Below are 23,902 nucleotides of genomic sequence, written 5' to 3'. Positions count from 1 at the left end.
GGGATGAAGCACTGTGCAACTGTGAGACATGAGGCGGCTGTATCTGTATGCTTCTTTATTCCTCCCTCAAAAGCAGCAAGAAAAAGAAGTCTGGTGAGCAAGCTACTCTGCTAAATGAACAGTCTGTCCCAGAAAGGGGCTTTCTGTCCATTGTGACATAGAAAAAGCCTTCTGACAAAAATCCAGCTGGTTTTACAACATTCTCCCACATTGCAAGGAGGCAGGTGATTATCATATGATGTTCACTCATGCGCACATAGAAGAAAGGTTTCTTATACTGAGTCATCCAGTTAGAGCTGTTGCCACTGCCAATCAGTGGTTCTCCAAGGTATCAGAGATCCCTCTCAGCCCTACCTAGAGACATCAGGGATCGAACCTGGGACCTTCTGTATGAAAAGAATGTGCTCTAGCACCAAGCTACACTCCTACCCCAGAAGCCAGGTAGTTTTTCTTAACTGTCTTTGCTTTTGCGGATCTTTTGACCTTTTGATCCATACCTGTTGCTTGATACTTGGATTTGACCAGCAGTATTGTTTATACCCGAGGGACGCGGGTGGTGCTGTGGGTAAATCCTCAGCGCCTAGGGCTTGCCAATCGCATGGTTGGCGGTTTGAATCCCCGTGGCGGGGTTAGCTCCCGTCTGCGGTCCCAGCTCCTGCCCACCTAGCAGTTCGAAAGCACCCCTAAAAAGTGCAAGTAGATAAATAGGTACCGCTTTCTAGCGGGAAGGTAAACGGCGTTTCCGTGTGCTGTGCTGGTGCTGGCTCGCCAGAGCAGCTTCGTCACACTGGCCACGTGACCCGGAAGTGTCTCTGGACAGCGCTGGCCCCCGGCCTCTTAAGTGAGATGGGCGCACAACCCTAGAGTCGGACACGACTGGCCTTCGGGCAGGGGTACCTTTACCTTTACCTTGCAAGGGAGAATGGTATCTCCAGGAAATGCTATGTCGCAGTAACTTGTGTTTCATCATTTAGAATTATTGACTTTCAGAAGAACCCACAAATATTCTGGTAGTAAACTCCTAGCGTAGTGTTAAGTGCATCCATCTGTCTTTTCCTACCTTCAGACTGACTCCCACATTATAGCATTGCTGTGATTGCATATATAAGCAGAGAAAGGTGGTAATTGTTAGGAAAGCTTTTGTTAAATGTTTATCAGTAGGAAAGCAGAAATGCCCAACGCTTTTAATTGCACAGTGATTTTATTATTCAAATGATGGAATTTGCCGAGAACAGCTGCATTTTGTAATCTAACCAGCTCTTAAATAGTGCTTCTGATTTGTGGGTATTATATTATTTGACTGCAGAAGGCTAACTGCACTCAGATTCTTGTGCACATAGTAAGATTTTAAATTGGGGAGTTTGGCAATCAATACAGCAGCGTGTTTTTGAAAGAGGCCTTTGTGAAATTTAATGACCACAACTGTATTTAGAAAACCAATTCCCAGCATTAAATCAAGCTTAATGTTCTAGTCTTTCAGCACGCAAGAATAGTGAGGCTTATCATGAAATTAGTTATAGCTTTGCTATACTTTTTTAAAGAAGAGGAGGAGGAGGAGGAGGAGGAATCCTTCTTATCCTATTGTCATTCAGAAGGTATAGGGATTTTTATTATTTCTTTTGTTCTTCGGATTATAGTCCATCCTTCCCCTCTGAGGCCCAGAATGTGTTCCATAGATTTAATTTAAGTTACAGTTAAATACACAATTAAAAACATCAGCCACACTACTACATTGCAGAAGGGAGGGTGACACCAGGAACTTATATTTCTCATCTACCTTCAAAGCCATGAGCAAAGAGATGTGTTTTCTTAACCTGCTGGTGTTAATGTACAACAATAGTGACAAGTACACTTTGGAGGGGAGGGAGTTTCAAAGCCTGGGGGCCACCATAGAGAAGGTCCTTTCATGTGCCAGCATCCTACAGACCTCAGAGGGCACCAACACTGCTAATACGACCTCCCCTGCCAATCTTAACACTCAGACATATATGCTTGGGAGGAGGTGCTCTTTCAGATATTTGGAGCCCAAGTTCCACCGCCTTGGCACTATATAGCTATGTAGGGATCAGTGAATTTTTCAATTTCAGTTTCTCTCCATTTCTCATTTTCCTCCAGTGTTAAATTCAGTTCTTCCCATTTCTACACCAGTTTGCAATTCTTTAAAAAAAAAATGCATGAAAATTTATCAGCATATTAATGTGTATTTCTGCTACTAATCACTTTTTTATTTGCAATTTCCATTCAATATGCACATTTTTTGCAGATCAAAGTTCCCTAATATTTTTGTGCTTATTACTTGGCAGGAGATTTTCAATCCAAAATTTGGGTAAATGCAGATTTCAAAAGATAGCTTTGTTTTGGTTTGCCTGTTGTTCTAGAAACTGTGAATTGGATAAGTTTGCCTTTAAATGGAAACTGAGTTGGAATTCTCCCCCATTCCCAATCACAGCTGTGCTTTACCAAAAACAACAACCCTAGAACTGATCAGTGCTCCTTGGGAAATTTTGTGGGCAGCCTCACTTCCTGCAAAGCCCATGGACCTAGAGAAACATAAAAAAGTACGTAGGAAAACAGAGCTAAACAATTCTTTGTTGGACCCATAATCTGACTTGGAGGGGGTGGGGATTATTTACATTGCCTTTCAGCTTGAAAATGGGGGACAGACCCCCACAAACAACCCCCAATTCACATTGTTGTGCAGCATTCACACAGAGCAATTGCAAACCCCTAGTATAAGCATTGCAAAATGTTCCTACTTGCAGCTACAAATTTCACCAGCTGGAGCCAGAGACTCCAGTTTCCATCTCTCTCTTTTTTTAAATAAAAAAAATAGAGTGCTCTAATTACACAAATATTTTCTTGTACAGGCAAAGAAGTAATCAATTTGACATTAATTGCCTCTTTCCCCCCCTTCCCCTTTGGCAGCTGGCCCCTGTAAATGCAACCAAATCCTGTACTTTCAGAACTTTGCTCGTCAGTTGATTTGATGGTTAAAACGATAATTGGTATGAAAAGAATAGAGCAGCACTTGTGGGTAGGAGACTACCCTGGGGAATGTGAAGCCAAAGCAGAACAATGATTTTATATTTTTCCTTTTGTTGAGTTTTCATTGTCTAAGTGAGGTGCACATAAGAGAAAAGCGGCAAGAGAGCACAGGAATGCAAACACTCATTTTGTTCATTTCAGAGAGTCAAACGGCAATAGGAAATTGCAAATCTGCAAGCTGTCTAAATTCTAAAAAAAAAAAAAGGAATTAACTGACAACTGTAAGGCACCCATTGTCTCAAACAGGGCAATCCAGCAACCAGTCTTGGGCACCAAACTGTCTGAACAAATTGTGGTGGGTTACGAAAACATGGATTTGCTGCCATAAATCTCTGAGAGCCTCGAGGGCCATCCATATAGTCTACACCTTCTTTTGCAATTGACAGGTGACATGTGGGGACTAACGGGAACAGAGGAAGCTGCTTTATATCAGGTGAGACTGTCTAGCTAGCTGAAGCCAGATCAGAGTGAGGCCACTAATTTACTAGCCTCATTCTGATCTAATCTCTAGCTTTTGTTCACATTCTTTGACGGGTAAAATTTGGACCAAGCAACATCCAGAGAAAATGCATTGATGTCAACAATTATTTTTAAAAGTCAGTGGTAGGGCTTTGTGGTAGCATAAGCAGAAGTTCCCATGTTCAGCACATGGTATCTATAGGTAAATATGAGAATAACCCCTTTCTGAAGATCCTGGAGATGTGCTGGGGGAAGAAAAATACTGATATAGGTAGACCAATGGTAACAGCTTCCCACATAGAATCATAGAATCATAGAGTTGGAAGAGACCACAAGGGCCATCGAGTCCAACCCCCTGCCAAGCAGGAAACACCATCAGAGCACTCCTGACATATGGTTGTCAGGCCTCTGCTTAAAGACCTCCAAAGAAGGAGACTCCACCACACTCCTTGGCAGCAATTTCCACTGTCGAACAGCTCTTACTGTCAGGAAGTTCTTCCTAATGTGTAGGTGGAATCTTCTTTCTTGTAGTTTGGATCCATTGCTCCGTGTCCGCTTCTCCGGAGCAGCAGAAAACAACCTTTCTCCCTCCTCTATGTGACATCCTTTTATAAATTTGAACATGGCTATCATATCACCCCTTAACCTCCTCTTCTCCAGGCTAAACATGCCCAGCTCCCTTAGCCGTTCCTCATAAGGCATCGTTTCCAGGCCTTTGACCATTTTGGTTGCCCTCCTCTGGACACGTTCCAGTTTGTCAGTGTCCTTCTTGAATTGTGGTGCCCAGAACTGGACACAGTACTCCAGGTGTGGTCTGACCAGAGCAGAATACAGTGGCACTATTACTTCCCTTGATCTAGATGCTATACTCCTATTGATGCAGCCCAGAATTGCATTGGCTTTTTTAGCTGCCGCGTCACACTGTTGGCTCATGTCAAGTTTGTGGTCAACCAAGACTCCTAGATCCTTTTCACAAGTACTGCTCTCAAGCCAGGTGTCACCCATCTTGTATTTGTGCCTCTCATTTTTTTTGCCCAAGTGCAATACTTTACATTTCTCCTTGTTAAAATTCATCTTGTTTATTTTTGCCCAGTTCTCTAATCTGTCAAGGTCGTTTTGAAGTGTGATCCTGTCCTCTGGGGTGTTAGCCACCCCTCCCAGTTTGGTGTCATCTGCAAATTTGATCAGGATGCCCTTGAGTCCATCATCCAAGTCGTTGATAAAGATGTTGAATAAGACCGGGCCCAAGACAGAACCCTGTGGCACCCCACTAGTCACTCTTCTCCAGGATGAAGAGGAACCATTGATGAGCACCCTTTGGGTTCGGTCAGTCAGCCAGTTACAAATCCACTGAGTGGTAGCATAGTCAAGACCGCATTTTACCAGCTTCTTTACAAGAATATCATGGGGCACCTTGTCAAATGCCTTGCTGAAATCAAGGTAGGCTACATCCACTGCGTTCCCTTCATCTACCAGGCTTGTAATTCTGTCAAAAAACGAGATCAGGTTAGTCTGACATGACTTATTTTTCAGAAATCCATGCTGACTATTGGTGATCACAGCATTCCTTTCTAGGTGCTCACAGACTGTTTGCTTAATGATCTGCTCCAGAATCTTCCCTGCTATTGATGTCAGACTGACTGGGCGGTAATTATTTGGGTCCTCTCTTTTCCCCTTTTTGAAAATAGGGACAACATTTGCCCTCCTCCAGTCTGCCGGGACTTCCCCTGTTCTCCAGGAATTCTCAAAGATGACTGCCAGTGGTTCTGAGATCACATCTGCCAGTTCTTTTAATACTCTTGGATGCAGTTCATCTGGCCCTGGAGACTTGAATACATCTAAACTAGCCAAATATTCTTGTACTATCTCCTTAGTTATTCTGGGCTGTGTTTCCTTTGCTGAATCATTTGCTCCAAATTCTTCAGGTCGGGCATTGTTTTCTTTATCGGAGAAGACTGAGGCAAAGAAGGCATTGAGTAGTTCAGCCCTTTCTGTGTCCCCTGTTTGCATTTCACCATCTTCTCCTCTGAGTGACCCCATTGTTTCTTTGTTCTTCCTTTTGCTACGAACATACCCATAAAAGCCTTTTTTGTTGCTTTTAACCTCTCTAGCAAGCCTGAGTTCATTCTGTGCTTTAGCTTTTCTGACTTTGTGTCTACACGTGCTGGCTATTTGTTTGAATTCCTCTTTGGTGGTTTCCCCCCTTTTCCATTTTTTGTACACATCCTTTTTTAATCTTAATTCAGTTAAAAGTTCTTTAGATAGCCACCCTGGCTTCTTTAGGCACCTTCCATGTTTCCGTCTCATTGGTATTGCCTGACGTTGTGCTTTTAGTATCTCCCTCTTAACAAACTCCCAGCCATCATGAACTCCCTTTCCTTTTAGTATTGTTGTCCATGGGATCTCACCCAGCACTTCCCTAAGTTTTATGAAGTCGGCTTTCTTAAAGTCAAGAAATTGAGTCCTAGTATGCTTGGCTGCTCCTTTCCGCTGTATAGTAAACTTCAGAAGAGCATGATCACTCGCGCCTAATGATCCTTCCACTTCTACCCCACTAACCAGGTCATCAACATTGGTTAGGACCAGATCTAAAATGGCTGTTCCTCTTGTTGCTTCTCCCACTTTCTGGACAATGAAGTTGTCTGCAAGGCCAGTGAGGAATCTGTTTGACCTTATGCTCTTGGCTGAGTTTGACGTCCAACAAATATCTGGGTAATTGAAGTCCCCCATTACTACTATCTCCCTTCCTTTTGCATGCTTGGCCATCTGTTCCAGGAAGGCATCATCTATGTCCTCCGTTTGGCTTGGGGATCTATAGTAAACTCCCACAATGAGGTCTCTGTTATTCTTCTCTCCCTTAATTTTGACCCAAATGCTCTCACTTTGGCTTTGAGGATCTAAATCTTGGATCTCTTCACAGGTATACACATCCCTGACATATAACGCCACTCCTCCTCCTTTCTTGTCTGGTCTGTTTCTCTGAAATAGATTGTATCCCCCCATTATTACATTCCAATCGTGGGACTTATCCCACCAGGTTTCAGTGATGCCTATTATGTCATATTTAGTTTGCTGTACCAAGAGCTCAAGCTCATCTTGTTTATTTCCCATGCTTTGCGCATTAGTGTACAGACATTGAAGTCCATTAATCATTCCCCCGTGTCTCTTATTTAAGGATTTTTTCCTCCCACCACTAGGTCCGCGTGCTGTTTGCTCCATTTGGTCTATGACATTTGGATGATCATCTTCATTAATTGATAGACTCCTACCTTCAGGAGCACTGTCTCCCTCCCCCATATTAGTCAGTTTAAAGCCCTCCTGATGAGGTTTCTGAGATTTTTGGCAAAAACATTTCTCCCAACCGTTGTGAGGTGCAGCCCATCACTTGCCAGAAGTCCATCTTCAAGAAACTGCAGTCCGTGATCTAAGAATCCAAACCGTTCCTGTTTACACCATTTGCGAAGCCAGCTGTTCACTTCCACTATTTTCCCCTCTCTCCCTGGGCCACGTCGTTCAACTGGGAGGACAGATGAGATGACAATTTGTGCATTTAGTTGCTTCAATTTCCTGCCGAGAGCCTCGTAGTCTCTTTTGATCTTCTGGAGGCTATTGCTTGCAGTGTCATTGGTTCCTATTGTTCAAATGTAATATTATTTTTAATCATTTGGTTTATTTTTAGCACATAGTACACAGCTCACCAAATACCAAACAAGAAATAAATAAATAAATTCCAAGATTGGTTCCAATTGATTACAAACATTTCATAAACAATATGTCATTTCCCTCTGAAATTATAATCTATTATTTCGCTCAAGTGGAATAATAATGCTGTAAGAAAACTAAATTTATCTCAGGCGCCTCAGCAGGTTGATTCTTTGTTATCCATTAATTGTTAATGGCAGTGTTCCATTGAGTCTCTGCCAGTTCTACCAACCTCGGGTTTCTCAAGTGATGTTGTAGCATTCAACATAGATGTTAATTAAACTTAAAAACAAGATATTTTAGCCTAAACAGTCATCTAAATGAAGTATAGTTTGGCTCAGATTGCCTATTTTTGTTTTTAAACTGTAACCCCCCCCACCTTACCATATATTTTATCTAAGTGTGGCTCACTAATTTGGAGGAACTGAAGGCCTAGTTTGCAAACTGAAGATCAAGCAGAATGTATCTGGGGGACAGCAGCCAGATGGTGAAAGGTCTAGAAACCATAATCCTATGCAGAATGGCCAAAAGAGTTGGTTATGTTTATCTTTGAAAAGAGAAAATTAAGCAGGGACATGATAGTGGTCTCCAAATATTTGAAGGATTCCCATGCATAAGATAGATCAGACTGGTTCTCTGTTGTTCCTGGAGGCAGAACTAGATAGAACCAATTGCTGAATACTGCGGGGAAGCAAGTTTTGGCTAAGCATCAGGAGACAATGATAAGAACTAGTTGATAGTGGAACAGATTGGCTTGGTAGGTGGTGGACTTTTCTTCACTGGAATCAATTAAACAGAGGCTGGGTAGCCATCCATTGGGGACTGCTATAGTTTAAGAGTGGGAAATCACCAGCCAAATGCATCTGGCTTTTGCACGGCTGGAATGTAACCTACTGTACAAAGAGAAGACTCACATCCATTGCTTTACCCATTTCTGGCTCAGACCCAAACCATCACTGGCAAATTGCACCTGGAATATAAGAGTCTGATGAGTCAGGCCACTGGACTATCTAGTCCAGCATCCTGTTATCACAGTAGCCAACCAGATGTCTGCAACCAGGACTCTGTCCAGTGGTTTCTAGCAACTGGTGTTCAGAGGCATTACTGCCTCTGACTGTAGAGTCAGAGCTATCATGTCTAGCAGTGCTTGATAATCTTATTCTCCATGAACTTTTCTAATCCTCTTTTAAAGCCACCCAAGTTGGTGGCCATCACGGCTTCATGTGGGAGCAAGTTCCATAGTTTAGCTATGTGCTGCATGTAGAAGTGCTTTATTTTATCTGTCTTCCAACATTCAATATCATTGGATGTCTATGAGTTCTAGCATTATGAGGGAGGGAGAAAAACTTTTCTGCATGCACTTTCAAGTAGCTACACACCAGCCTCGAAATCTTACTGACTTGGAAAGGATCTGCAAAGAAGAGTGGGACAAAACACCTCCTGAGATGTGTGCAAACCTGGTGGCCACCTACAAGAAACCTCTGGCCTCTGTAATTGCCAACAAGGGTTTTGCCACCAAGTACTAAGTCACCTTTGGCAAAGGGATCAAATACTTATTTCACTCATTATAATGCACATCAATCTCTGACTTTTGTCTTCTGGGTTTCTGGGGGTTTTCCTGTTGTTAATTTGATGTCTCTCACAGCTATACAGTAAAACTACCATTAAAATTATGGACTGGTCATTTCTTCGTCAGAGGGCAAACGGGCAAATTTAGCAGGGGATCAAATACTCCCCCCCACACACACTGTAACTTAGAGCCCTGGCAGATGATTTTATAACTTCAGAATTATGGGCAGGCTTTGATATGGAAAGACAATGACAGCTCCAACATCCAGGGTACAATTATTTTTTGTTGGGGAGGAGATTCCATTGCATCAATGGACATACCACCCTCAAGCCACATATCAGCTTAGTTGGAGGATGAGGAAGTCTGATTTTCCTCTAGACTGTGGTATAGTGAGGTTTGACCCTATAGATGCGACAGGAAGTTACCTTGTGGTGGACTTTCCAAATGAAAAGAAGAAAACATAAACAAGAACTTAAAAGTGAAAATCTCAACTTTGCAGAGTAGACTCATTTGGAACTTTATATTACTATATGGCTGGGGAGCCAACATGGTATCCTCCAGATATAGGTAGACTGTATCACCCACAATCTTTCATCATTTGCCATCCTGGCTTAGATTGATGGGAGTTGCAGTTCAGCAGCATCTAGAGGGCACCATATTGACTAACTCCCCCTGCTACATGGCTACCATGCAGTTGATTGATTACTTGTTCTTAAGAGGGTTAACAAGGTCCAATCACCATTTTGCACAAAGATGGCAGAGGGAATAAAGGCAGAGAACGTTTGAATTGTCACTTCAATACGGAAATTCTGTGCACAGTTTCGAGCCTTGTGGTATGTGTTCAAAATGGTAATTATTTTCACCTTTTTTTTTTGTCCTTCCAGTAAATATTTGCTCAATAAGGTAATTACATCCCAAAGTGTAGGATTTTGTGTTTTCAACAAAAGGTATCTACAGAATGTATTTAAGCAAGCAATAAGCTGCCTTTCCAGTGGTGAAACTTCTAATAAATATGCCAGTTGCGTATAAGGGAAGTGGAAAATTAATAATGAATTTCTGACTTATTAAAATCTATTATTCTGAAGGAAAATTTTTTGAAAAGAATGAGTGTTTAATAGAAGAGGAGGGAAAGCTCCCACACTCTGCTGTTCCCTTGTGTCTTAGTTCTATTTTAGAATAAATTATGAGAGAGAGACAATAAAATAACTGACAAATTAAAACACATTCCATTTTTGTTTTTTTAAAGTGCCACTACTTTATATATAGGTGAGGGTCTACATAATGCAGAAAGCCATCTCCTTCTCTTGTTGTATTCCAAAATTTCTTAAAGGTTGAAAGACTAGAATTAAAAAGACAATGTATCCAATCCACCTTTTCACATACAAGCAGTGCATTTTGGCAGACTAGTTTTTCTACAATCCATTAGTCCCCATTCACAGCAATTCCCTTTAGTATTATACATTTACTTTGTTGAACCTCTTTCCAGACTTAGGCAGGCATCTTGTAAACATTTACCTGGGAGTACGGTTATTTGAGCATGCTGGGGCATTCCTTTGAGTACAGATTGTTCTTGGTGTTTGCAAAATCCTTTTTTCTCTTTACATAGGAAAGTCTACCCAGCTAGGAAACTTGGCATGCATTTTAATATGTAATTTTATTTCCTAATATATATTCTACAAAGTAGTGATTTCCTTTATATGTTGGTTGTCGGCTTGCTTTTAACATATGATTTTATCAGTGTATTAAATTTACATTGTTATGCACTACCTCAATCTCCAAGTGGTCTGAGATTCCAGGGGTTCCAGGCGGCTTACCCAGGATTCATGTCTCCTTTTGGAAAATGAGGCACACCAGAGACTGTGGTGTCTTTATGATATATGGTTTATTTACACATGGATTCCAAAACAGACATCAGCCATGGCTCTGACTTTCTGCAGCGTGCTGACTTACAGCCTGCAACTATTTCCCTCCAGCTCACATCATCCCCAACTGCGGTCCTAAACTCTTCTCTGCTTTGCCTCTGTTAACTATTTCTATGCTCAAGGAAGGGCCCCACCTCTCTGCCAATTGGCACAGAGTCTTCGCTTTCTTAATAACCTATTACCTTCCCTTTGTTCCCCTATAATGACCCATATCTCAGGTGATCTCTTGAGGAAGCTGGCCTGACTTATATTTTAACATAAGCTGAATCCAGGGGTTTAGTGTCCAACACCCACTTTAATACTGCAATATTCATTCATTCAGCCTTCATTGGCATAATTACTGCAATCATTGGTTAAATTCTAACATTTACTGCATCCAGGAATTTAGGGGAGACTAGTATCCCATGATTTATAACAATATTTTGTTTAGAGGTTTTGATAACTAGGCAGTAGATAAATCGTGTTAATTAAAATAAAATAGAGGCTTAGTTCTGTGTCGTAAGATGACTTTTTTCACAGCAAACAAACATATGCATAATTGTCAGGGGTTCAGGAGCAGAGGCGAGGGAAAGGGAGGAAACAGAGAGCGAGGGGGAGGAGGCAGAAGAAAAGATGAGTGATGACGACGACCCGAGATCTCCGAGTCTTTCCAGTGAATCAGAATATTCACAAAAAGGAGCACCAGTGGCCAGGGCAAGGGGGGAGACTAGGGGGACACCCCAGGAAGATAGAGCCAGAGGGGACTCAGAGGGGAGCAGTTGGAAATCGGGACCAGCGTCACCGCCAGAGAGCAGGGATGAGGAAGGGCGCCAGGGATCAAGCGCTGGCAGCTCACAACAGGAGGGAGGGCACGAGTCAGGAGTGGCCACACCTCCATCGGGGAGCGAAGAGACGGTTAGACGGAAAGTGGAAGGTTGGGCGCGCGCGCCAAGTTCAAATGCACAGGAAGGTGGCGCAGTAGGCAGCCCGGAAAGGGAGCCAGGTCCTAAAGCCCGGCACAAGGAGACAGAAGGGTCCGGGGGGTCAGCGTCAGAAGAATCCTGGAAGGAAGAGACCCCGGGGGGCAGAGGGACCCAGAGGAGAACTGTCAGGCGGAAAAAGGTGGAGCAGGGCTAGGATATTAAGTTGGTGCACAAGGGGCGGAGACTCAGACGGAGCTTCGCCGATCTAAGCATAAGACGTAGAGTTGCGCGCAGCAGCTTGAGAATGGAGACTGTAACTCAATAAAGACTTTTATTTAATGATCGCTGGCTGGCGTGATCCTCTGTGAGCTAGGATCTGGAAGCAACCCTGACAATAATGGAGAAGGAAAACTCTGATCCTAAACATCCACAACTCTGCAGCTGTAGTCATTCATGCAATAGGCTTCGGGAATAACCCCTGAGGAACAAGGTGTATCCTGTGCCTTGCAGGACATCTTTGGGGGGCGGGGAAGTCTCAGGAATAAATTCTACACAAATCCACTGTGGGAGGCAGCAGTTATGAGTTATAAGCTCAACCTCATCAGCCCAAAGGGACTCTTCATACTGCTCTATAAGATAGCCTACCTAAGCTCCACCATATGATTGCATCCTTCCATGAGAACATGTGTGGCACCATCCAGTATGATAGCTCAACCTTGGACACCTTCCAATATAAAGAACAGTATGAAACAGGGCTTTGTCCTCAAACCAACTCTCTTTGGCATACTCTTCTTCTCCCTGTTGCTCTCATATGCCTTCAGGCTTAAGACAGTGTGCATATCCATTTCAGGAGAGACTGGGGCTTGTTCAACTTGGCACACCTCCATGCCAAGGCAGAAATATGGCTGGTGCTTATCTGAAACATGTTGTTTGCAGTAGACATAGCCTTGACAGCACACACTGAAGGAGCTCTATAGAGTCTCAGCAACCATTTTGCCCAAGCCTGCATGGAGTATTGTCAGGACTTTGCCAGCAATCCACACATCAGCACTGGTGACCACATGCTTGAGGTGGTAGATGGTTTTGTCTACCTGGGCTCTACTATAACTAGCAACCTCTCCATGGACACTGAGTTGGACAAACGTATTAGCAAGACAGCTACAGAAATGGCTCCCTTCTCCAGAAGAGTATGAGAGAATGTGATGCTAATGACCAATACTAAGATGAAGGCCTACAAGGCTTGTGTATTGAGTATGCTGCTTTATGGAAGTGAGATGTGGGCAACTTACACCTGCCAGGAGCACTGTGTCCATGCCTTGTGTCAGGAAGACTTTGGGCATTACATGGCCTGCCAGAGTCTCAGACAAAGATGTGCTTGCCCAAGTCCACATTTTCACATTACAGTGCACTCCTGTTTCAGGGATTTCTATGCTGGCTTGGCCATGTCCACAGAATGGAAGATGGCAGGGTCCCCAGGGACATGCCGTACAGGGAGCTGGCTTCATGCACTAGGCCTGGTAGCAAACCAACTCTGTACTACAAATATGCCTGCAAACCTGACATGAAGGCTAGTAACATGTGGGGATCCCTTGGAGACGATCACATTGCCTGGAGACAATCAGTCAGGTCATGTATCCACAGCAGTGACCAGAGGAGGAATGACTGCTGGGGGGAGCACAGAAAGAAGAATTGCCGTGTTGCATCTGCATCAGCACAACCAGGCACCTTCATCTACCCCAACTGCAACAAAACATGTTTCTCCCATATCAGTCTCTACAGCCACAGCAGGCGCTATAACTCTCTAATGGTTTGACTTCACTCCTGAAGGTGCACTCTTCCATTGTTTCCTGAGACAGATGGCTGCCAGCCAAGGCAGTGGGAGTCAACGTAGTGCTGTCCAGGTATTGTTTGCCTTCAGGAGTCATTATCTTTGCTCATTGGCTCCCTTGGCTGGGGCTGATGGGAATTAAAGTTCTGGAGGGCACCATATTTGCTACCTCTGCTTTAACGAACAAAATAGCAGTATATAAATTGCCACAGGCATGAAGCAAACTGGCTGACTTTTGATCATTCTAAATACTCTTTTGTTCAACTGCTAGTGCACTTTCCTCTCTTCTCCTTTAATTCTTTAAATGAGCAGTAAGGTTTGTTCTGTAAAATCCATAAATCAGCCATTACAGTCAGGTTATTTATGATTAGGCAAGGGTTCATCAATCAGTTTCAGTGTCTGAAACAGCTCTTATTTTCAGTAGTTTCTTGTGATGTTTCCATTACAAGGCAATATGTAGGTCTAGAAAAGAATGATACTGATGTCAAAGTAGGGCTTGGACATCTGGACAACTGTGAATAATGGCATTGACTCTGCACTTACTTGAGATAATTTCTGCTAATGCAGAAGAAAGATAATGCTATACAAAGCAGATGTTACATCACTACCAAACATAAAATTCAGCTGAGATGGGAGTGGCAAAATTACTGTTATCAGATTCACGGATGCACTCACAGCTCTCAATGTGTTGATTCTAAGGATGGAGATAGATTCAGTTCTATGCACATTTTCATTTGAACCTGTCATGTCCGCAGAATGGAATATGGCAGGATCCCCAAGGGCATGCTCTACAGGGAACTGGCTTCAGGAAGTGGTACAAAAGTTATATTTGTTAAACTTAACTTCTTCAACCTGATTACCCAAATTCAGAATATATGCACTGGTGAGGTTCTGTAAAAATCTAGTAGCAACTAAGTTATGTGTCCTTGTTTCTCAATTTGATCCTTTTACATGGTTTTGTATGGTATTTTTGTATGGTATGGTTTATTTTATGCTTTGTGATTTGCTGTTTTTTAATTGATTATAGATTGGGAATTCTTTATTGTGGTTGATAACTGCAAACTGTTTGATTATTGATTATTATTGATTATTATTTCCTGATGTTTGATTTTACTGTTTACTATTAGATTCTGATGGATTGTTGAATGTTGCTTTGTTTGTACAAGTTGTTTATTGTAAGGTTATTGTGACTTCTATATTGGATCAGATTGTTACTATTAATATTTGATGTTTTATTATGTTCTTATATGTGTTGGAAGCCGCCCAGAGTGGCTGGGGCAACCCAGCCAGATGGTGGGGTAGAAATTTATGATGATGGTGATAATGATTATCATCTCTCTGGCTCTATGGGCAAGTTTACAGGTGCAGTCTGTGACTCCCAAACCAAGGTCTGGAATCAGTTCCTCTCTCCATGTAAGGTGAGCCTTTGGTATGTGAACCTAACACACACCAACCCCACAGTTCAGCATTAAGGCTGAACATACCACTCCACCCACCTGCACATGTGCAAGGATCCACCAAGCCAAAGGCAATGGAAGGGCAGCCTCTGTTATCATTACTAAAACAATGTTGGTCTAGATAGGTTCTTGGCCTGAACCAGCAGGGTCCTTCTTATGTTAAAGTGTAGGGATGGATGTATCAGTAAATTTCAGTTTCTTTCAGTTTCTCATTTTTTCCAGTTTTAAGGTCATCACATTTTCACAGAGATCTGCATTAAAACCACCACCACCACCAAAAATCCCCAATAAGTTTAGTGCATATTTGCCCTACCAAACTTTTTGTATACATTGTTGCCTGATGTTCATTCCCCGCCCCCAAGCAATTTATCCTAATATGCATCTTTTATGTTTTGATAGTAATACACATAATTTTCTGCACACTTTCCCCTATATATTTGTAAACAGTATTTCTTTGAACAGCTGCATTGCTAAATTTGAAGACCTACAAATCTTGAAAGATAGCAGTGTTGTGGTTCACATATTGGCTTAAGAAATATGAATTAAATCGTTTCTTATTAAGAAACAACGAGAATCAAATTTCTCCCCATCTATTTTAACACTCTTTTAACACTTTTATTTTCAAATATAGCCATATCCCAACAGACAGAAGCTGCATTATCCCACAGGATCCTACTACCAAGCATCATCTTCACAGCCTTTGTTCTTGAGAGCCTGTTTGTCTCCTAATGCTCCATTTGACCCATCCTCAGCTCTTTACCTCCCAGAATGGTCCTTGCTAGCTTACTTGCAACTGCCCTTTATACAACTCATTATCCTCACCATTGCCTCCTTTCCAAAGGCTAGTGTTTGAAGGATTCCATTTGCTATTCTCCTATCATATGCCCTCCAGCTAAGTTGCTTCATACATTGGCAGGAGCAGGTTCTGAAGAGAAATAAGAGGTTGAAAGATTTCAAGCACAACAGCAGATAATCTGTGGGGGAGGGGAGGTTCGCTGCAAATAATCTTGCACTCAGTGGGTGATTGTTTATTTTCAGCCTTGTTGAATGTGAATGAATTTTTCATCTTAAAAATGCTTCTATCACAGCAGTGCTTTGTTATTGTTGCCCAAGATCCTTGTCCTTTCTTGGAAGCAAACAAAATACACGATAAAAGGTAACTGTCCAGACTGCATGGCTGAAGTGTTAACAACCCCACCACCACCCCTTGTTCTACTAAGGATGATTGCAGAAGACTCAGAGGCAATGCAACCAGGAGTGGATGGTGAAGCGGGGCAACAACACTTACCTAACCTCCTGGCAAGTGCTCATCAGGATGGAGTGTGGGGGAGGCAAGGCAGTGGAGATGTCACAATATACAGATACTCTGATAGAGCCGATACAATGCTTCTGCTGGTGTATTTGCATGATTCTGTACTTTCCATCACCTTTCCCATCCTTAGTTGAGATTCCTGCACTGCAGGGGGTTAGACTAGATGGCCTTTGGGAGTGCATTCCAACTATGGTTCTATGATCCCACTGTCCCTTCCAGTAAGCGTTAATGACCCCACTACTGAATAAAGCTGTACAGTGGTGCCCCGCAAGACGAATGCCTCACAAGACGGAAAGCTCGCTAGACGAAAGAGTTTTCCGTTTTGGAGGTGCTTCACAAAACGAATCTCCTATGGGCTTGCTTCGCAAGACGAAAATGTCTTGCGAGTTCCTGCTGGTTTTTTCCCCTCCCCCCTTTTTCTAAGCCGCTAAGCCGCTTATCAGCTGATCCGATAAGCTGATAAGCTGCTAAAAGCCGCTATTAGCGCTAATTCTCTAATCCGTCAATGGGCTTGCTTCGCAAGATGAAAAAACCGCTAGACGAAGAGAATCATGGAACGGATTCTTTTCGTCTTGCGAGGCACCACTGTAGTAGGATACTCTCTGTTTTAGAGTCTTTTAACTTCAGAGGAGTTCTTCTTTCTGTACAGACTTTGTAATCTTGTGTAAGTCAATGCATTTTTTACACATCGTTAGTTTGTTCGACAATCAATAGATAGAGATTTATGCAGCAGCTTGTAGCTCGTATCAATGTAAATAGAAATTGACTTAAAATCCTACGAAATAATAATTCCTACTTGTGTTGTTGTTTCACAAAACACAAATATAAAAGCCTTTTCAGCATGTAGCAAGACAAACATCCAAGCTTCCTATGTTTTTGGCAAACCCTTCCACATTCTTAATAGATTTGAATGGTTTATTGTCAGACTCCTGTGAAGAAGCAGGCATTGGCTGGCACAAAAGCACTCTGTATAACCAGTAAGGCCACATCTTGTTAGTTAGTAAGGAAAAAAATATAATTTATAGAAAGAAAAATCCCCTGGATGTCAATATCCATGTTTGGGTCAAGTACTCTTTGCTGAGAGAACCCCAGCAAAATATCACAAAATATGCAGCAAAGTACACTATGAAAATATTGGCAGTTAGGCATTTAAAATTTTCCCTTCAAAGTTATTATTGGTATAGGAACACAAAAATAGCTTGTAAAAGCCATGCTGCCTGAGCTTGGAGCAACCAGCTCAGACCCCCTCACATGGTGAACTTCTTGGGTAGACTGAAGGAGAGCAATAGGCTTGATTACCTTCCTCCAAAAACGAAAGGGAGTGACTTAGCTAAGCCTGGCAGGACAGCTTATTCTATGGCACTAACCCCTTCATATATTCATATTGGTTAAAGAGCCTGGTTATTCCACACATCTCTGGCTTGATTAGATCAGCTTTTGATGCTCAAAAACTCATAAAGAAATTCCATACATTAGAATGGAAGACTTGAAGGGCTTCATTATTTTTGAGTCAAGAAATGGGATGCCAGTGCATCCCTTCGACTCACTATGAACCCCATATGACATGATGTTTATATTGAACATTCTTCCATAGATAGATAGATAGATAGATAGACAGAGAGATATGCAGATATGAAGCTTTCCAGTATGAAACCCATCTCCCTTGCTATTCTAGACCAGGGGTAGAGAACCTCAATTCCAGGAGCCATATACACCCCTCCATATCTGACTCTCAGAATTCTCTCTGGGTCACACCCCTTTCTGCAGGCCATAACCCTCGCTGACCTGGCTTCATACATTTTTGCCTGTCTGAAATGTGTCCTTGAATTCTAATAATCTATGTCTGCATGGAGGATAGAGAAAGGTGTGTGTAGAGACAGACCAATAAAATTTACATTTATTGTTCCACCCACTTTTCCCTCTGGCCCTGCCTACTACTGGCATGTGCTTCCCAGAAAATTTCACAGATTTAATTCAACACTTGGGCTTAAAAAATGTTTTACCCTCCAGCTTCTGCAGAGTCATGCATTTTGGATTTAAAACGATGAAATCTAGTATGTATTTTGGTACCTGGAAAATGTCAGCAGATTCCTGTAGACGTGAGAGAGAAGGAAATAATTTCCTTGAATGAAAAGGTGCATGTGTGAGAGAGAAATTTCTTTCCCCTAATAGATGTAAATTTTAGCTTTATGTAGTTTCAAATGGGACGTCAATATTTTATTTTTTTGCCACCCATAATGTGAAAGGCAAGTAGGTGATAATAACATCAGCTGAAACAGCACGTCGTTGCTGATGGCTAGAACAAAACATGGTTTCTTTTCTCCTTTCCCCACCCTACGCAAGATTAACTTTTATGCACTAATTTGATGGAACACTGCAGCACAGAGAGAACAACATCTAAAACAAAGTGCCTGTACATATGCAGTTTTGTTTTACTGTGTCTGCCATTAAATCTGGGGAGAACCCTGCAGAACCTAGTGCCCTACATTGCCTGGCAAACATTTGAGAGTTTGGAGGAAATTGAAAAATACTTCAGAATACAGTGGTGCACCGCAAGACGAATGCCTCGCAAGACGGAAAACTCGCTAGACGAAAGAGTTTTCCGTTTTGGAGGTGCTTCGCAAAACGAATTTCCTATGGGCTTGCTTTGCAAGACGACAATGTCTTGCCAGTTCCTGCTGGTTTTTTCCCTCCCCCCTTTTTCTAAGCCGCTAAGCCGCTTATCAGCTGATCTGATCAGCAGATAAGCCGCTAAAAGCCGCTAATAGCGCTAATCCGCTATTGGGCTTGCTTCGCAAGACGAAAAAAACGCTAGACGAAGAGAATCACAGAACAGATTCTTTTCGTCTTGCGAGGCACCACTGTATGATGAGTTCTGCTGGATCAGTCCAGTATAATCTGCTGCCAACAGTGACTAGCCAGGTGGTTCCGCGAAGTTCACCAGCACCAGATGAAGATACCGTATTTTTTGCTCTATAAGACTCACTTTTTCCCTCCTAAAAAGTAAGGGGAAATGTGTGTGCGTCTTATGGAGCGAATGCAGGCTGCTCAGCTATCCCAGAAGCCAGAACAGCAAGAGGGATTGCTGCTTTCGCTGCACAGCGATCCCTCTTGTTGTTCTGGCTTCTGAGATTCAGAATATTTTTTTCCTTGTTTTCCTCCTCCAAAAACTAGGTGCGTCTTGTGGCCTGGTGCGTCTTATAGAGCGAAAAAGGTAACTGCCCACTGTTGCCCCAGGATTGCAATCTAAGCTATTTTGTTCATTTGTCTTTTTTGTTTGTTTGTTTCTTTTTTAAAAAGTGAACCTACCTAATTCACACCTTCTGAGAAGTACATTTAGTAAAGTGTTAAGGAAATGTGGCTTTCAACCCCAAAATTTCTAGTTCAAGCCTGACAAGACAACATCTTCCACAGCTTCACGCTGCCTTCCACTGAGTACATTTAGTTCTGCTTCACCTTCCCTGATTAGCAACTGATCTTCAAAGTTTCTGACAAAGCTCTTTTCACTCCTGCTACTAGCAATCGTTTTAACTGGCGATACTAGCAACTGAACTTAGAACCATTTGCATTTAATGCATCTGGTCTGCCACTAATCCACGTCCCCTTCATTCACATGTTGCGAAACTTTAGGGACGCTTGTAGTTGAGTTGCTAACATATTTTTTTTTAAAAAAAAATTGTTGAGCTGTTCATTACTAAGGGCAGAACTGAACTGAAAGGATATATGAAATCAGCTCCCACTTTCTTTAGTATTCATAGGTTTCTCGTCAAATGGAATTGCAGACACTAATAGAATAATGTTCTTCTGTCTTCAAAGTAAGAGGCTAATTTTCAGGCATGAAGGTGGTTGATAATGCATGAACATCTGTCTGTTTGTCTACCTTGGATATTACTTCGGGTGGAATTAACTCTGCGGCCTTTTTGTAATACAGATGGAGGAATAAAGCATATGCATGGGGTTGCAAGAGACCCATTTCCATTATTTTGTCACTGCTTTTTGCATACTTACATTTTCCCCTCTGTAATTGAGCAAATACGGTGTTCTCGCACGTCCACAGGCCTCTGTGCTTACTTTCATCTGCTCTGTGCTCATTGCTGTTCTGTGCTCACTTGAACATCTGCTATATCCCACCCCAGAGGAAGCTGCATTTTTGCAGTGGGTAGAATGATTCTTGCACATTAAGCCCAGACCTCCAAGCACTCTGTCAATGCATAGCCCATTTTACACAATAGAATGTGTGGTAGCAAGAGTTCATTGAGGATCAGGCTGATATCTTGCAGGCAGCATAGGGATCCTTGCAAGGTAGAAGGAATATGTATATATATATATATATATATATATATATATATATATATATTCATTAATAATTACTTGCAACTGAAGCAATCATTATGTTGTAAATGTGCATAGCCCCCAAAGAACATTTTGATTTTTATCTGTGCTGCAATAAGAATTTGAACCAGAGTGTTTCAGAAGATGATAATTATGTGATTTTGTTTGCTTATCTTGCTGCAAAAAGTTGAGATTTGTGTTTTTGATAAAAGTGCTCTAAAAGAGAACAATGACACATTGAAAGGGCTTTTTTTTTTAAAAAAAATGTGCTTCAGAAGAGGGAGAACTAAAGCCCAAAGGGGATGCCAAGTGGGACAGATGTGCTATGCTAGCTTCCCAGCAGGTGGGTCCCTGTTGCTTACCAGTACGGAAAGGGGCAAGGTGATGGGGAAGTCACTGTGGGAAGCTTGCTGAACCCCTGGTTCCCCAACCAGTAAGCAACAGTGACCCACCTGCTGGGAAGCCAGCATAGCAGCTTCACCAAGCAAACCAATTCTGCCTAAAGCCCTATTCAGCCATTACATTCCCTTATGTGTAATGCTCTCACTCGTGGGGCATTAAGGGGTCAAAAGTCGGAGCCACAGAAAAATGGTGGAGAACATTTATAGAAAAATTTGCAAAGATGCTTTTTCTAGGAGGAGGTAGGTGAGAAACATGTCTCAGAAAAATACAATTTTTTTAAAGAATTGTTGGCTCAGTTCTATTTGATTTAATGTTGGTCTTCATTTTCATTGAGTGCAGGGCTAACAATATCTAGTAGCCATGATAGCTCTGTTTCACCTCCTCTATAGGAGGTAGTATGCCTCCACCAGGTGCTGGGAATGGCAGCTGGGGAGAGAGTTCTGGCATTCAGGTTCTGTTTGTGTACATCCTATAGACATCTGATTGACTAGGATGAGATCTGGGTGCTGGATGAGATAGTCCTTTGGCCTGATCCAGCAGGCTTTTCTTATACTCACTGCTGCCATTTCAACACTATTGTAGGGAGGAAATGGTGAAGAAATTTCTGTAAAGTGGATTTTTTGGGGGACAGTGAGTGAGAGGGAAAAATCAAATATAAAACGTTTTCTAAGAGGTTTTGGCTCAACTCTTCTTGATTAATTTTTGATCTTCATTTTTAACTTTATATCCCCCTGAAGGTTCTGTGATTTTATCAAGCAGGTATACAACCTTTTGTTTATTTGTAAAGTGGAGCAGGATTATTTTATCTGGTAGATTAATGGCATTCTGCATAGTGGGGAGTATGTGAGTTGTTGTTAGTATATGAGTTGAGTATGTGAGACCACCCCCTTCTAATCTCTGCTCTATTAATAATATCAGAGATGATACCTACTTCAGAAGTCTATTTTTCCTATTGTACACTGTTGCTTAGATACAACGGATGGTTAGAAGTACATTGAATGGGGACAAGAAGAAGAAAAACAAGAACATTCAATATAAAGTCTAGCTGACATGCAAAATCCCCCTTCTCCATCCTTGATAGACTTTCAGATTAATAAGTCTGAGTCATCAAGACATGTAAATGCTCCCAGCAGGAAGTAAAAAAAGGCTAGCAGAAACCTGGGGAAACTTTTAACTCATCCTTCTTCCTGTTGTGATTCCACCTTCCTACTTGTAGTAAGCTTTTTATTTTTGTTTTTACTCTGACCTACTCCCCAAAGTCAGAAATGCCTTTTTCAGGCATTCTACTTACATGCAAAACCAACACATGTATTGGGAGAGCAGACATGAGTGTGTTAGCCCCTGTCATCATCACCATCTATAAACTGGAGGGCAAACTTTTGAATTCATGACTTAGATCCTTGATTTTCCATGGTTCTATAAAAGGCTATAGAGTCTCCATGCGTTTAAGAGACTTCCAGTCCCAGATGATCATCCTCCAAGCAGTTTTGGTGCCAGTCTACTTTCCACCCTAGGCAAGACAAACTACTTGCACACACATACCCCACCCCACAATGGCTAACTTCGGTTTTCCAAAAAAAGGGGGGGGAAGAAAAAACTTGAAACTGCTAAATTTATTTTAAATTGCAATAATACGTAATACAACAATGTTTGATTATCTTCCTCAAATATGAAAGAAAATGTTTCAGTGTACAAATTATTTTGAATAATCTTGTGAAGTGTTTTCTTAAAATTTAAGTATCTTAAAAGTTTCAATTTCAGGCACATTAAAAACTCACTTTGTGTGCCTTCTTCAAATTTGTTTGGGTAGGGTTTTTAGGGCAAAGAAACATTCTTCAAGGGCAAGTGCTCACAACTGTAACCCAATAGCCTTCTAATAATATTAGTTTCCTAACATCATTTTCCAAATAACTATTTATTGAACAGATTTATGTATTGTTCTCACAAGGAAGAAAATGCTACCATTGTAAACAAACTTACACAGATGTATATTCCAGTTTACTTTTAAACCAAATTAATGTTCCTTTTGGATCCTTTAATATTGTAATTACAGAATGTCATATGTGTTTTATTTCATCTCTGTGTCTCTTTCAATAGTTATTAACACAGATGTGCTTCATTTATTGAGCCCCAGATCTTAACTTACACACTCCCATTTCAGCTTGGTTAATACCCATTTTTTTATTTGGTTATTGTTCTCCAAATCTCAGAACTCATCACTGAGTCAGCTAATTTGTCCCTGGTTAGCAATTAATTCATGAATATGAGATGCACAGACATTCTAATAACTTTCCATATTCTAACTCATGTCATGGTGAGAATGCCTTGATACTACACAGAGAATAACTCAGGGTCGGGGAATCAAAAGTTGTTTGACTGCAATGCCCATCATCCCTGGCCACCAAACATACTGGCTGTGACTAATTGGAGATGGAGTCCCACAACCTATGGAGGGCCACAAGTTCCCCATCCCTGGTAAGACTGAACAACCATAGCTTAGTGATGCTTGGTGGTAATTAGTAGGACTTTCAATATTTACCCAGACATGTAAATTTTGACATGTTTGAATCTTTTAGCTATTAATTTTAATAATATTTAAATATTTTAGCTGTTTTTATTGATTATTTTAATATTTATTATAAACTGTTTGGAGGTTTTACTGCAACCAAGAGGTGTATAAATTTGGATGAAGGGGAACAAAATAAACAGCGGTAGAGGAAATGGTTAAAAAAGACTCCCATCTGAAACACTAGAGAGCCTATGCCAATCACAGTAGGTTGACTATATAAATTCTATAATTCACACACCCTAGATTAAACTTGGAGAATTAGCACTCCTGGCAGAGAACTGATACCCATTTCCCTTCCCTTCCAGCCAAGACCAGCCCACCCTTGAGACAAGGTGAAGCAACTACCTCTGGGGCAGCAGGCTCTGCTGTCCATCTTTTTCTCCCCCCCCCCCCCGCCGCCTT

At 41.7% G+C, this 23,902-nt stretch overlaps 2 long non-coding RNA genes across 2 annotated transcripts in view; both read left to right on the top strand.

The window, feature by feature from the left end:
• Window positions 1–23,902, top strand: part of LOC309523474 — a 383,438-nt gene that overhangs the window by 311,142 nt on the left and 48,394 nt on the right. The gene's annotated exons all lie outside the window — the stretch shown is intronic.
• LOC309523505 lies at window positions 320–20,856 on the top strand. The gene is made up of 3 exons (XR_014215421.1): window positions 320–441; window positions 3,432–3,478; window positions 20,805–20,856. It is a non-coding gene; the product is annotated as an uncharacterized lncRNA (long non-coding RNA).

Source organism: Podarcis vaucheri (assembly GCF_965113315.1).
Source record: "Podarcis vaucheri genome assembly, chromosome: Z".
Classification (NCBI taxonomy): Eukaryota; Metazoa; Chordata; class Lepidosauria; order Squamata; family Lacertidae; genus Podarcis; species Podarcis vaucheri.
Note: the sequence above shows the minus strand (reverse complement) of the source record. Positions and strands in the feature narration are given on the sequence as shown.